The sequence below is a fragment of the Amblyomma mixtum genome, chromosome 9 (assembly GCF_055824585.1).
Source record: "Amblyomma mixtum isolate Tamu chromosome 9, ASM5582458v1, whole genome shotgun sequence".
NCBI classification, from domain to species: Eukaryota; Metazoa; Arthropoda; class Arachnida; order Ixodida; family Ixodidae; genus Amblyomma; species Amblyomma mixtum.
The window spans coordinates 10,462,335-10,478,633 of NC_143020.1; the positions used below are offsets into that span (position 1 = coordinate 10,462,335).

The following is a 16,299-nucleotide window of genomic DNA, read 5'->3' on the forward strand; positions in this document are numbered from 1 at the left end:
GATCCCTTCTCGTTATAATTCTAAAAGTGGCATTTGAGCCCTTTGTAGAATCTTGGGGAGGGCGTGTAAGGTATCGGTAGCGTTCGCGGGGTCATCAGAACGCGGCTGGGGGTGCTCAAAGCGAAGCGTCTCCTTTCTTGGAACGCGGCCGCTCGCGAACGCGCCGGCAAGTACGGGTGTCCCCCCACCCGCGGTACCGATTCGCACACGTGCTGGCACGGAAGTGTATTTGTGTTTGTTTTTATTTTGTGGTGGAGAGGGTTCTTCACCTTACGGGAGCTGGAGGGCTGGTCAGGCTCTCCCTAAACCAATCATGTGAACATTGTAACATGATTGGAAGCCACGAAATGTGGGCCGGGCCTTTAGGGCTTTAAAACCGGGCCCCGGAGCTGGAAGCGGGGTTCTGCGCTAAGGTGAGATGCAACGCATCTTCGGCAACGCCGAGTAGGGGCCTCCCCTAGTATTAGCCAGTTCCGCCCTTTTTGTTGTTTGTCCTTTTGCTGCTTAATGTCTCGAGTGCCTAAACTTGTATATGCAATGTAAATAGCTGTATATAAATCTTCAAGTATTCCTTTTTGTTATCCCTGTGTCTTCAAGTCTTCGAGTTAAACCAACCGTCTCTGGCGGGGCACCGCTGGTGCAATAAGGAAGACGAAAGAACCTGTGAAACTTTACTGTCAAATCTTGGCTGCTGCCAACCATACCTGCCATGCCTAGTTGGATACTGCCAAACAACGCTCGGAGGCCTTTCCTTCGATGACATTCCCCCCCCCCCCCCCCCCCTTTGAAGGCAAGCATTTATGAGTTGAAATGTACTGGTAACTTTGATGACGTCAAGATGCGCCCCTCACATGGATCTGTGCACTACGGCGAACCTTGATGTCTGTCTGGCTTTCAATCGGCGATTACGTCACCATTTGAAATGCTGGCCCGAAAGGACATCGCATGATTTACCTGCAAGTTTCACAGATTCGACCCCTTTAAGCTCGTCGATTTCTAAAACCTATGAAGTTGCCCTTTAAGCTCCGGGTATTTTACACAGTAGCGTCAATGGGCCCCTTCAGCGGTAGCACATCCTCGTACTTATCCTGGGGTCCTACTGGGATCCTTTCAATATCGCTGGGGAGACCTCATTCTCCTACTGGCGCATTGGTGCAGCGGTCGAGCGCTGCGCCACTATATCGGCCGGTGAAATTTTCAAACACAGCCGCCGTTGGGTTGCAAGACCTAGGTTACCTATCCTGACCGCCAGCAAGGATCAAGTACAGTGACAGGGTGGGCAGTTCGGAAGTGCATTGAATTGTATTTAATTAATTTCAGTTCCACTGGTCACAGGGGAAAGCGGCTCATAACACGTTGGGTGGGTTTCCACCTGCCCATCCTGGCTGGTGGGTAACCCGGTTTTCTCGACAGGCGAACTCCAGGCTTTCCATTTGAACAGACTGTTCACGTAGCTGTATTAATAACCGTGCATTGCCAAACCGCAGTGATGTCGCGGCGTCTCACCTTGTCTCGGATAGAGTCCCCTGTGTCGTAAACAAAAAGATAGTTGCTTCCATTAAAGTAGGCTATCGTCACGTTGAAGTTAGTCCGGTAGTGCGGGTAGTGGGGATTGTCGCAGATCTGCATTTGGATGGACACCAGAAAATGTGTGAAGGAAAATGCACTGGTCAAGTTACAAGGTGATTCACTCAGCTTGCTGCCTCCTGTGCGGATGTTTGATAGCTTTCTACCACCTTGCGGGTAATTCAGACGCCGATATCACCGATACCTAAAAGGTGTGGAGACACTAATATGCGTGGTTTTCTGGCGCCTTTATGACTAGTGTCGAGTCCTTGCCAGACAATGAAACGCGCAATAATTCTCCCGCGACTCCTGAATCTTCCCTTCTCGAGCACCTTTGCTAAGCACGCGAGCTGGATTCGTCGCCTCTCCAAGGGTCTCTGCGAATCTCTTTCATGTGACTTAGATGGACTGTTTTTGTTGCTTGTTCATTTTAAAAGCCCCTAGTGCGCATGCGCGATGTTACGAGGCTCTAGGATTTCTTAACCAGAAACTTTATTTTGTGAAAGATGAGTTATTTGAAGCGTTGCTTAAGATATTGCCCTGGATAACTTAATGCAGCGCTTAACGGCATGTGAAAAGGGTCTGGAGCGACAACATTTAGGAATTCCTGCTAAAACCACGAAACGCAGCATAAATAGGCTATAACAGCACGACGTGGCCCATTTAACGATTTCACAAGTGGCACTTTGGCATTTGTGCTGTTAGCACGCAAAGGTTGGGAAAGAGATATAGCGACGCTGCGAGAGAGAATACTTAAATGCTGTCAAACTTTGTAGGCTCTTCGGTGCAAGTGAAAGTGAAGTGAAAGGTTTTTCTAGCTTTGTAAGACTTGAAAAGATATTCGATTCGGCCGGAATTCTAGACAGCAAAAATACTCTATGCAATAAAGACTGCGTGAGGAGTAGGCTTACTTCTAGAGGACTCCCAAGTTGGTAGTGGTCGTCCCACACACACTGTTCATAGAGTGAATGACGGCCTTGTTTGTCCGGGTTTTGTGGCTTCTTATACTTAGGCTGGTACCATCGGCCAAACTTTGCCACGGAGATAGCGAAGACGGCGTCGATTTGTTCTTCGGAAAGGGTCACCAAGCTCAGCTTGCCACCACACTGCATGTAAACACCAACCAAATAGTTGAACAGGGCGTCGCATAAAATGGCGTACCTTCAGAAAAGAGCGGAAATATGGTCCCGGATGTATGTACGCCTGACTGTTAAAGGTGCAGTGAACAGGAATCTGAACTCGTCTTTTTGCCGCGGGAACTGTCTACACGTTCCGAGCATTCTTAGAAACTTCGATTTATTGCTCTCTGTGGTCGATGTCACTAATTAAATCCAATTAACATCCGTTTCCCACCTTTATTTTTTTTAATTCTCCCCGTGCGGTGGGCGGAGTCGACCAACGCGTAGAGTGCCTTTCAGCCAGCTCCGTGGAGGCTTGCCGCTCTGCCATCGGCGTAGTAATATGTAGTAGTTCGTAGTAGCAAATAGGTCAGCGTGTATTTTTATTTATGCGGGCTTGTTTTTCGGCTATATTATGTGCGAATGCAACTATTTATTGACAAAAACCTAAGAAACAAAATAAAGCGAAATCAAAGCCTCCACGGAGCTGGCCGAAAGGCACTCCAGCCTTGGTATACTCCGCCCACCGTACAGGGAGAATGAAAAAAAAAGCCGGGAGCCAGACGTTAATCCGATTTAATTAGAGAAATCGGCCACACAGGGCAATAATAGTTTCTAAGAATGCTCAGAACCTGTAGATCTAGTTGCCGCGGCAAAAAGACGAGAGCAGATTCCTATTCACTGCACCTTTAATGAGTGTGGAAGGGTTGTAAAGAAAAAAATTGTATTGCGGAGTTTAAGCTCCCGAAGCGACACATCTGCTATGAGGGGCGCCGTAGCGGAGGGCTCCGGTATAATTTCGACGACATAGGGCTCTTTACATGTGTTTAAATCGCACAGGACGCAGGCGTACGCGTATATGGCCTCTACTGAAACATGGACACCGCAGCCTTATCGAACCCGTTATCTTCAAGAAAGCAACCGAACGTCAAAGCCAATGATACACTCTGGCAAGAAGGTGAAAAACAGTTTCGTTTGCTAGATGACAGACATTCCTACTGGTCTTTTATGCCCTTAAGCCAGTTCTGCTGCTTTGTGTTAGACATCAAATGCCTTTTGATTTAACACTCCTAAGGGGATCATGTAGCGAGTAATTTTGATTGCTCATTACAACACTACTGCAGATATTGGGTAAGAAGAATCAAGCCTTCAGGTGGCATTAAACCACCCTGATTTAACTTCTATCTCAAGAGAATCATTGCATTCGTTAAAGGAAGAGTAGATTTAAAATCAGTTTAGATGTATGGATGATTACATTATACAGCAAAAAATTTGCTACCTGAGTTGTAGACAGAACTTTGAAAAACTGAAACGAGCGACTATTGAAGCACAAGTATCACCGCCTGAAGCTGTTGCCGTAACAAAGCTGGGATAAAGTTAAGGAAGATATTTGCAGCATAGGGCACAACCCTAATATTGGAAATGTGTTAGTAAAGGCCGGTCGTACAATGGATCAGCGTCGCCACGATTCTCCTAATATAGGCAATGCCACCTTGTGACAGTTACAATGATTGGCCCTGGCTGTCTTTTATCCCCAGTATTGGCAGCGTGGCTGTCTAAATGTGCTAATAAAGACCCTACTTGTCTTTTCTTCTAATAATATTGGGCGCGTCGTTCCATCACATCGACACAAATAGCCATAGTTGGCCGTTATTCATTCATACTGGCAATGCCACTTCGTTGCATTTACAATAATGGCCCTCGTTGTACATTGTTCTACTCATTATGGCAGCGCAGCCAAGAATAACCCTCATTGTGTAATGCTGCCGCAGGTTAGCCAGCGCCCTTTTAACAGCCTTGACGAAATGGGCCAAAATTTTCCACTGATTCGACATATACACGGTGTTTCACATAATTTAAACGAAAGATTAAAAAATATAGCCTGCCAGAGCTGAATGAAACCAATGACATATTGTTTCCCGTCGTATGGCGTTCGTCAGTGTATTTTTAATTCCATTTGATTAGCTAATAAGCTAAGAGTATTTCTACAATGTTTCTAATATTCACTTAAGCTCTCATGCTTTTCGTTAAGTTGCAGAAGGTTTCAGAAAGAACCGATGCATCTTTTTAGCATCGTATGGCTCCTACATGGTTCTTTTTTTCCCGACATTTAAAGAAAGCCTACCAAATATGAAAACAAAACCATGGGTGTTCAAAGGAGTTTAACTCTGCTTACACCCAAGATGACATCCTAGTCGAAATCAAGAGGAATAAATGGTCTTGGGCACGGCATGTAATGCGAATGCAAGAGCACCGCTTTTCATTAAGGATGACGGTGTGGATTCCAGGATAAGGCAAACGTAGCAGGGGACGGCAGAAAGTTAGGTGGGCGGATGATATTGTTCTCTGCCTAAATGGAGCCCTCACCGCTCTTTGCCGGAGCGTCTCAGTCACACCTGACGAAAAGACTTGGCTGCAGTGGTGCTTCCGGGTGCCACATGAGTATAAAAAGTGTAATTCCATGTTTATAACTCATATTGCTGACTCCTGAGTTACAGCTTGAGCTTAGTGGGGGCGCTTGAAGTAAATGTATACCTAGCTCTATCTCGGCCTGCTGAAGCGAAAATACGTTTAGGAGCCCTCCACCACCACCTCTTTATTCTCTGAAACCACAAGCAATACTGCCAACTACACCCCACAGAAATAGGGATGATGTGACTAGATTGGAAACACTACTCAAAAGGGACGTTCGGACCACCTCCTCCAAATTTTGTTCTAACAAAACTTGAATATGTGGATCAATTGGGCTGTGTTATATTCAGTGATGAGCAAAATGCGCATCTATTGATGACAAAATCCAGTTTGAGATTACTTTTTTTTCCGAGCGCTGTATTAAAATTCGTGAAGAGAATGCCGAAAAAAGAAATATGGGTGCAGGCAAGAATCAGGACACCGTGCGTATAAGAAAAGTATGACGTCACCACAGTTGAACCGCGAAAGTAGCGGTATGAATCGATACCTATATCGGCACCTAACGTTTATTGCCTTTCAATTGCTAATTATCTTTTTGCCATCGCAGCATGATGAGCTGCGTGGCCCATTAAGAGCGCGTGCTCATAAGCTCACGCCTATAAGATAGCTGTTGAAACCAAGATATATGATTGTCCGAATTCTCGCTTTCGATGTACTACGATGCAGAAATTCCTTCTAAGGGGCAACGCAAAAGCCGGCCATGCTCAGCGAAATACATATAGCAGCGGGCACAGAACTTACTGCGCACGGAACTTTTGCCGTCCGGAGGTTTTTATTACAACTTACTTACCAGACCATTGTCGTAGTCCTTGCTTGGTGAACTGTAGACATCGACAATAGGTCTTACTTGGCACTCCGGTGAAAATCTGTCTTCGAACTCGTAATGAGTGATTGCCACAATTATGTCAGGCGTGAAAGTGGCTCTGCAGGAAAAAACAAGAAGTAGGAAGTGTTTTGGAAAGAATGCAGGAAAGCTTTCGGTACGGAAACCCGGAAGATTAGAATGTCACTGTAATTTGGGAGAATAATTAGAGACGTTCATAAGGGTATAAAGCAGTCTTTATTGAGAACTTAAAGGAAAAAAAAAGAGGTTTGTGAGACCATGATCGAAGAGCGGCGATAAACGAAACTGGCAAAATAACAAAATTTATTGTTGGGTTTTATTCATTTTTTTCTTTTCTTCCCTCAGGCATAATATAAGACACAATGATTTCCGTGTGCGATTGTCACCAAGCACTGGTGCTCATTATTTCTACCTGGCTCTTCACTTTGTAAGATTCTTCCTTAGTTCTAAATTTAATTTCTTGTTCACTCCGACGCTTTAATACTGCTTCTATAGAGCGGTTATTAATGCAATGAATATGTGAAGCTATAAATATCTGTGGCAACAAGAAGCACGCTCAATTAAAGCCATTCCGATGTCTGTTCATTGCCGCAGTAACGAAATCTGAGCGTATATGCTGCGCAGTTTTACAGAGAGATGACCAAAGCAGGACAGGAATTGGACCCCAAGAATAAGCAAGCGAAGAGGTCAATATTAATCCACTCTTTTTAAGGGATGCTTGAAGGAGTGAGCTAAGGGGGGGAACTATCTGTTTCAGAGTAATCGATAACACTATTTACGCGTATTCGCTGGCTGCGAGTGCAGCCCAGCTTTCATCGCGATGGTACGTCCTCTCAGAAAACCCTATCAATGGGAAACATTTTTGTGTTCTAGAATCATGAAAAAAGCACATAAAACCATTGTACAGTGAAATAGGCGCATAGGAGATTGCCTGCTTTAACTGGCTGATGCATAGTTTGAGAGATAGGAATGGCACGAAAAACACAGGTCGTTGATAGATGGGAGAACGCATGTGTTGTGTTCTTTCATTGTCCAGTTCTTGTTTGAGCCATTCCTTCCTGTGAAGCCTAAGAGTCATGATTGGTCAATTTTTCATTCAGAAATCTCTCCGTCTGAACTACACAGGTGAGTTATGCGAAAAATACAACCTTTAAATACAAATAAATTCAATCATTAGAAATGAAAATTCATTGTAATAGCACTAAATATAAATACAGTTTAATCTAACAAAGCTCTGTAAACACTCCTTAGAGACGGCTGCATCTGTAAGGATTTCTTTTCCTCAATCTTCGCATTCACTTTGCTCTAAGATATCAAGAGCACAGTGCAGAAAACTCACTGCAACAAGTAACAATTGAGAAGAGGTTCCGGGTGCTACCTTTCGAATAAGTTACTTTCTTAAGTGTGGAGATATCAATGAATTGGACAATAGAGGGCGGCTGTAGCTGTCATAAGGCTACGTGACAGGCGTATTCAGAAAAACTGGTGTATGGGCCGAACATCTAATGAGGAAAGGAACGTCACTCGTAAGCAGCAAAGACAGAGGCGCAGAGCGCAGCATTTCTAACGAACAAAGAGAATGAGATATACTTGTTTGTCCTTTACGAGCAACATTTACACATTTTAGGAGCACTTGGGAAACTCCGCCTGCAATACCCAGGATTGTTGAGTCGAAAATCAAATGTCGCTAACAGCAACAAGAGCACAGACACAGTAGGCGGTTAGTGCTTGCATGAAGCAAACAAGTATCACAGGGAGCCTACTTCCTAGATCCCAAAGCTAACATATCTTGCTAGCCTCTTACTTGATAGTCGCAGCACAGTCTTGTGGCCAGTTGTCGATGTCTCTCTCTATTGGGGCAGCTAGAATGGTGTACAGGGCACGGTCAGGAGTTCTAAACTGTTCCAAAACACTATCGAATACCTGCGGCGAAAAATAGAACAGAAAGAAAAAAAATGTCAGTCGATTTGGGTAATTAGGCCAAATGCGGATATGTACGCAAGCATGATGTGTTTCGGTGCTGCCATGCTTTGTAGGTTAAGGTGGTACGCCACCCGGTGCGCAGCTTAGCAGCGCAGTGGCACAAGGCAGGTGCTGTGGCAGTTGTTGCCATCGGTGGAACTTGGGCTGTTTGAGTTGGGTTGCGACCTAAGTTGCTTTTCTCGAGCAGCCTCTGACGACTGAATGGGCTGCCGCCTTTCACGGTGGGCAGGTGAGCAGCTTGCCTCAGAACAGGTCTCAGACAGACAGACAGACGACAGACAGACAGACAGACAAGCAGACAGACAGACGGACGACAGACTGAGAGACGACAGACAGACAGACAGACAGACAGACAGGCAGACAGACAGACAGACAGACAGACAGACAGACAGACAGGCAGACAGACAGAGAGACAGACAGACAGACAGACACAGACAGACAGACAGACAGACAGATAGACAGATAGACAGACGACAGACAGACAGACAGACAAGCAGACAGACAGACGGACGACAGACTGACAGACGACAGACAGACAGACAGACAGACAGACAGACAGACAGACAGACAGACAGACAGACAGACAGACAGACAGACAGACAGACAGACAGACAGACAGACAGACAGACAGACAGACAGACAGACAGACAGACAGACAGACAGACAGACAGACAGACAGACAGACAGACAGACAGACAGACAGACAGACAGACAGGCAGACAGACAGACGGACGGACGGACGGACAGAGAGACAGACAGACAGACAGACAGACAGACAGAAAGACAGACAGACAGACAGACAGACAGACAGACAGACAGACAGACAGACAGACAGACAGACAGACAGACAGACAGACAGACAGACAGACAGACAGACAGACAGACAGAACGACAACGCCCAAATACGGGGAATTGCCTCTAGACACACTAAACACGAATACGCCTAAGGTGTTCTCTAGCCCACTCCCTTTCATAAAAAGGTGTGTGCTAGAGAACACCTTAACTATTTCTCATTTCTGTTTAGAGAGTAAGCGCTAGCGCAGTAAAATTCGGCACAGACATTTAAGGCTGCTTACGTGTCGGTGCACTCACATCCACCCACCCACCCACACGCAACCAAGCGACACAAGCGTATGGCATCACCTGGTACGCTTTCGACGAACGCTTGAATCACAATTTCGAACCCGCCGCGGTGGCTCAGAGGTTAAGGCGCTCGTCTACTGAGCCAGAGTAACCGGGGTAGAACCCGACCGCGGCGGCGGCGTTTCGATGGAGGCAACACGCAAAAGGTACCCGTATTCTGTGCGATGTCAGAGCACGTTAAAGATCCCCAGGTAGTCTAAATTATTCCGAAGCGCTCCACTATGGCACACCATTCTTCCTTTCTTCTTTCACTCCTTCCTTTACCCCTTCTCCTACGGCGCATCTTCCGAGATATGCGAGACAGTTACGGCCTCATTTCCTTTTCTCAAAAAACAATTTTCGATTTGACAATTTTGCAATGAAAGTTTGTTTTTAAGAAAATAAATGAGCAGTCACTGTCTCACATCTCGGTAGACACCTCAACTGTGCCTTAAGGGAAGAGGTAAACAGTCTGGGAAGGCATACAACTTAGGGTGCATATGTCGTCGGTTCGAATCCCTGTCCAAAGTTAGCCTCCAACTTGCCTACCTCATGCAAGCTATGTGCGACAAGAAATCGTACGACATCACCCGGAATGCTGTACGAAACGGGTGCATCACAATTTTGGTACAAGTTGCGTGGAAAACTGGGGTGACATTTTTGTGAACCAGTGTGGAATATCTATAGAAGAATGACACATATTTAATCATCACAAAAGGTGATGCTCGGCTTGATGAGTGCCTTATACGGCCGCTTGATGACGTCACACTATTTTTCTTGCCCCCGCTGGCATTTCTGTACCATCTCCGAGTACACACATTAACACATACCGCCTGCATTTCTCGTAATAGTAGTAGTAACGATTACAAATTAAACTTACACCCCGCTAAAACGAATGCCAAACGCTTATTAAAACAAAGAAACAAGCTAAAAATCGACCTTCAGAAAGCTGTCGAGTGATGACAGTGACGCTACGACTTTTTCTATGATTTCTCTGAAATTTGTGCGATCATTATTGCCTACGAATGGCCTTCATTTCACGAGGTAATAGATGAATAATCAGAGCTGACGTAGATTACAGCCAGAAAAAAACAGTTTTTTCATTGTGCAGTGCCTCATCCTTATTTATCTAACGCCCATTTCTGTGGTATAAATGAATACTTGGCAATAATTTACAAGGAGAGGGGTGTTAAGATGTGTGGACATACAACCTGGAACGCTGCTCTTTTCAAGTCCGCGCCGTGTCGTAAAGAAAGAATTTAACCTAATATACGCCTCTCTTCTAGTTAGTTCCATCTCATGATCTGGATCAATGGCCATTACCTGCCCTAAGTAGATGTACGCTTTATCGTTTCCAGCATCTCGCTTCCAGTTGTGAACTGCTGTTCCCTAGCTAGCTTGATGAAGATTACTTTGGTTTTCTGCATGTTAATTTTTAGCCCCACAGTACTGATGTGCCTGTCTAACTCATTGATCATGCTATGTAGCTCATCTCCTGAGTGACTTAGCGAGGCAATATCATCAGCGAATCGCAAATTACTCAGGTGTTCGCCATTACCTCTTATCCCCAACTGTTCCCAATCCAGGCCTCGGAACACCTGCTGTAAACATACGGTGAATAGCTTAAGCAAAATCGTGTCTCCCTGCCTAGGACCCTTCCTTATTGCAGTTTTATTGCTGACTTTATGGAGGACTATGGTAGCTGTGCAGATGTTATAGATATCTTCCAGTACTTTCACATAATAATACGAACGATGTAGAGCGCATATCTAAGGTTCTCTCAGATCGTGAATGGCAGTTCGCCAATATCCTTCAAGCGAAAAGTAGGCAACAACTATACCTTACCGGTACACACCTATGGGGCAGAAACGTAGCCGTTAACGAAAAGGGTTCGCGTAAATTAAGGGCAACAAAGCGAGCTATGGAAAGAAAAACGATAGGTGTAAGCTTAAGAGACCGGAAGCGGGCGGAGTGGGTGAGGGAACAAACGCGGGTTAATGACATCCAAGTCCAAATCAAGAGGAAGAAGTGGGCTTGGGCAGGGCATGTGATGCGAAATCGAGATAACCGCTGGTCCTTAAGGGTAACGGAGTTGATGCCAAGAGAACTCAAGCGTAGCAGGCGGTGGCAGAAGATCGGGTGGGCGGATGAGATTAAGAATTTTGCGGGGATACGGTGGCCGTAGATGGCAAAGAACCGGGTTAATTGAAGAAACATAGCAGAGGCCTTTGCCCAGCAGTGGTTGTACTGAGGCTGATGATGATGATGCCTCTATAGGTCATTGTCAGCTTTATCAAAGTGAGAATGAATTCTAAGAAAAAACATAAGAAAATCAGTGCTATCGTATGATATTGTGTAAAGTAGCCTCTATTTCTAACCTTTACCGAAGGTTGAAAAAGAGCGGCAGGTGAATGGTGTAACACGCGCATATTGGGGGTCGTCCGAACAGCGCATTGTCATATAGCACATTGCAAGCAGCACTTAGACTCGCGTCACCCATGTTCTTGCACATTCACGACTCCCGAGCGCCTCATTGGCTGACGTGTGCAGGCACTGTACGCGCGTATCGAAGAGTTTTAGCGTAAAGCATAACACTCTGATTAAAGAACGTCACAGAATGAAAACCCAAAGGACCTTCTTCACGTTATAACATTACGTGTACAGTTGAAGAGCAAGATGAATGCGAGCATTTGGCGTGCAATAGCGTTTTATACACTTTTAACAAGATCGACGCTGCAACCTTGTCCACTAGATGCACGAGAAAGAAGTGCAATCTCATTTCAACTGTGCGTGTTGATTTTGGTAACGGTCGTTTTGGCGCTTTCGTAAAACGCTTGGCATTGAATCTTCAAAACAAGAAAGGACAGACAAATAGTTCAGTTGACTCTATCGTTTCTAATAATATTCGGTTAGAAAAGAACAGAATACAAAGAGTAAATGTGCGGACGTGACGAAGTTATAAGCAGCTCGCTATTTTAGTGCGGAAGCCCTACTTAACGAGGTCTAACCAGCTTACGGAGTTTGTGTGAAGATTGACCTTGAAGGCGACCTTGGTGAAACCTAGCATAGCAACAGCCTATGCAGAAGTAACATAAATAGTGCCGCGGCTGGGTTTCGAACCCATGGCGGTGAGACGAGATTAGCTTCGGTGGCTACTGCACGAGGGAACTATGCTATTGCTGCAGCCGATCACGCCTCGTATTAAACTGCAACACGTTCTCGCGCTACCTAAATCCACCTAAATCTACCTTAATCTAGGAATCTACCTAAATTGCATACTATATACGGACCCCGTACACCGTTACCTTATATGGGCCCTGCTCATCAGAGGCTGGCAGGAAACGAGGCAGCAGACGCAGCCGCCCGCGCGCACTCTCACCGGGCTGTTTTCTCCTACCCACCCGATCAGGTATCCGATTTTAATCCGGTCTATACGTTCAAAGATATTAAAACCCAATATGAAATAGTGATCGCCTTTACCCTCGCCCATGTAAAGGGCTGAAAAAGGCGGATGAGCGGCCCCATCTTAGCCTTCCCACCAATATACTGCTGTGTCCGGCAGCACTAAAACATTTTAACCCCTCTTTTAGCGGCAGCTCCCGCACTGCAGAGCGGTGTCTTCGGACACCTATCACATGGTGTGGGCCTGCCCCTCCAACCCCGCTATTCCCCCCATCCCCAACCCAACCCGGGAGAACTGGGAGGCGATCCTGCTCGGCTTCCACGACTTACAGGCCCAACAAGCCTTAGTCGGGCGCACCCGGGGCGGCCACCGCCACTGGGGTTCCATACTAGGGACTTCCACCTAGTGCTTGTAAGGATCGGTCCCTTACGGGCTGACCTAAGTATACCTCCTGTCCTTCCCTAACTATACCTCCAGACCCTTCCTCCTGTCCTTTCCTTCCTCTTATACGAGAGTGACAAAGGCATAGGTATTTTTTCTTGTTCTTTTTTTGTAAGCCTCACCATAATATATGTCCCTTCCTAATAAATGTTTTCACCACCACCCCACCGTCCTCTTCATCACTTACCATCTACAGCACGAACACATGAGATCGGATCAGCTTAACCTCGATGAGGGCTTAACCTGATCTGATGTCGCCGCCAGACGCGCCGATGAACCAGCAAAGCAAACCATGAGCCAACCAGGCTGAAGACAGGCTTTCGCACGTCTACTCGGTTTAGCTACGTTAAACCCGGCGCCTTTTATAGCAACTGCAAAAGTTTGTCCCCAGATGATCAGTAGCAGTAGCTAGGTCAAGAATCTGCTCCAAACAGATATTTTGAGAGCTACACTTACCTTGAGTGTTTCCAAGAGCTCTTTTATGTTTTGCTGAGCAATGTCCTTGGTGGGTGTGTTCAGGAAGCCAAAGTGAAAAATATTCCTGCTTATGGTGTCACGGAGGTTCTTCACTACTTCATCTGTGGACAGAAGCTTTCTAATTTCGTTCCGTTCCCTACAGAAGACCAAATAAGATGTGAAGTGAGAGGCTGCTTACATAATGCGTTGCAGAAAGTGAGGTATACGCTCAGTGAGCGTATTTCATGAAGAAAAAGCATATTCCGCACTAAACAAAAGGCGTAAAAGAAATTACCAACAAAAAAGAAATAGAACTACACTGAGTAAGCACACTTTACACCCCTTTATGGACGCTGCGACTTCCTAATTGCTCTGATGTGTACATAATGGCTCCAATATTGGTCCCTAACACAAATTATGTCGGATGAAGATCGGTCACCAAGGCTGTATACGCCGGGAATACCTAATTATAAGTGCCTGTCGCAGCTAGGGAAGATGAATGCATTTCTATACACCTACTGATGTATACTAATAAGAAAAAAATGTTTTCAGTGGAAATGGCGAGCAGTTTCCGAAAACCCAAAAATAGATTGCTGTAGGCGTAGTGCCGAATCAAGCAGTTCTCACCAAAAAACCCGCATTTATGATTTGATTGTTCGCTCCCATGTTTTAATGTCACAAAATATTTTGGTATCTTTCCAATCTAGTGCTTTATGATGAAATAAAATGCGGCAATGAAAATATAGGAAGGCAGTAGATCTGGATTGACTGCAGCTACGTAGGCCGTTGTGAAAAAAACTACGGCCTCCTCTATTGCCAAAAACGGGGTACAGCCACCACTTCGGTCATGTCAACGTCAAACCAACGCGTTTCTCCATAAACTCCACGGGAGCTGAACCATGTGAAATGTCTAAGATAAATTATTTTCACCTTTTTAAGGTCCTCAGAAACTATTCTTATGGGCTGTCTGCGGTTGCATAGGCGAGCAGGGTCATTTGCATGCTTTTAGTGCCGGTCAAGGACGTACAGTGAACAGGAAAAGGCATTGCCGGAAGCGAAACACCGGTAGTACGAGAAGAGAGCGACTCAATGCGCTGCGATTGCGCAGGTGAAGCGGCGAGCTGTCAGGCCTTTCCCATTAATGTAGCACAGGGGAGGTCAGTAGAAAACAAAAGCTCGCTACCGTGCATCTTATCGCTGCTGTTCTGCCATGGTTGTTGATCAGCCATGCGTGATAGCGCACATATGTTCACTTCTTTGACGACCCGGATTAACGGTTGTTACTTTGGTTGGTGAAGTTGGTGAAGTTTGGCGCGCGTTTGGCCTTGAGCTGGCGGATCGGAGGTGTGGCAGGTGACGTCATACCAGTTGACTAGCTGCGGAGACGAGGCGCCGCTGCTGTACCCTGTGACTAGTTTTGGTACAACAGCTGCTTCCCTTCCACTGGGTCGTTCAGTCCCTCCATAGATGAGGCTTACACTGGACCGACGTAACCACGCTTGACAGAGCTTTCGCTCGTGTTAGTAGTTTTATCAAGCGCTAAACCTCTTCTGGTTCACTGATTTCATTTATGAATACTCTTCGGGTCCTTAAAAAGAGGGCAAATTAAGAAAAAAAGCATATATATACACGAGTGAACAAGCCTCTTCGAGCATACAATACAAGAGAGCATAGAAACGCAACACAATTCGCACCACTGTAGAGCCACCTGCTATACAAAAAGAAATCACTCAGTTGTAAATCTGTTACGCACAATTCTACAGGAATCACATGCCTAGACGGAATCCGCAAGTGCATTCAGGAATGCCGCTACACCCGTGGACTCAACAACGTGAGAGGGCAGTTTATTCCAGTGCTCAATAGCATCCGGAAAGAATGAGCAGCGAAAGACATTAGTTCGGGTCATGTATGGCCGAATCGCTTTGTGGTGTTAAGGCGGGAGCTCAGTCTACCTGGAGGCTGCAGATAATTTTCTTTATTGATGTTAATTTCACAGTGAATTATTTGGTAAAGTATTTTTAATCTCTGGTTCTTACGTTTTTTTCTAATGTTTCTAGGTAATATGACTTTAACATCTCCGTTACCGAATCTGCTTTCCGATATTTTGAACAAATAAATCTCGCCGCACGTCTTTGAACCTTTTCTATTCCCATTGACAGAATGTTCTGGTGAAGAGACCATACTACAGATGCATATTTTAGGGAAGGCCGTATGAGTGATTTGTATGCTATTTGACATCTTTTGTTGCTGTTATTTTATTTTATCGTGGGAGACGACTTCTAAGTTGCTGAAATAGACCTCTAATAAGGGACAGTGTACGTCTACGGCAGCATAAAAATGCAGTTTTATATACATCGCCGCTATAGGAGGCGCTTTCCAACCGTAGCAAAGCGCTGACACGTAACAGACACGTGGCGACAGAGCTGACACGTGGCGGGCCGCATCTCAACACTTTTTCAAGATGTGTGCTATAGCAGCCACACGTGTCGAAATTCCTTCCCGGCGGACGTCGGTCACTTTCGACGATTTACTTCCGCGCCCCCTGTATAGGTCTCGAAGGCGGAGCTCTAGTGCAGTCTAGAGCCAAGCGCCAGCGGCAGCAGTGAGGCTGCGGAAGTGAAGCGGCAAAGTGAAGTGTGTGGAAACACACAAGTACGAAAAACAATTAGAATTTATATTTTGGATTGACAACCGTTTGAAACCCGATTTTAATCATTGGTTTTAGAAACGTCTCAGTTGAGTACATTAGAATCCAATGTAAAACGTTTTTTTTTAATGAAAAGTATTCATTCCCGGCTTTCCTCACCGCTGCTGACAGCTGTTCTTATGCCATCCACTTTGACTATTCTCTAGTTTGCTTGAAGCTAGCTGCCGACCTTGTCTGGCGTGCCTCC

The 16,299-nt window shown here is 45.6% G+C and overlaps 1 long non-coding RNA gene across 1 annotated transcript; it reads right to left on the reverse strand.

Annotated features, from left to right (window-relative positions):
• Nucleotides 1–1,498: 1,498 nt before the first annotated feature.
• On the reverse strand, nt 1,499–6,076 carry LOC149328291 (uncharacterized). Its single transcript, XR_016285582.1, has 3 exons — nt 5,947–6,076; nt 2,478–2,672; nt 1,499–1,623 (listed from the first exon to the last, which is right to left on the reverse strand). It is a non-coding gene; the product is annotated as an uncharacterized LOC149328291 (long non-coding RNA).
• Nucleotides 6,077–16,299: the final 10,223 nt, after the last annotated feature.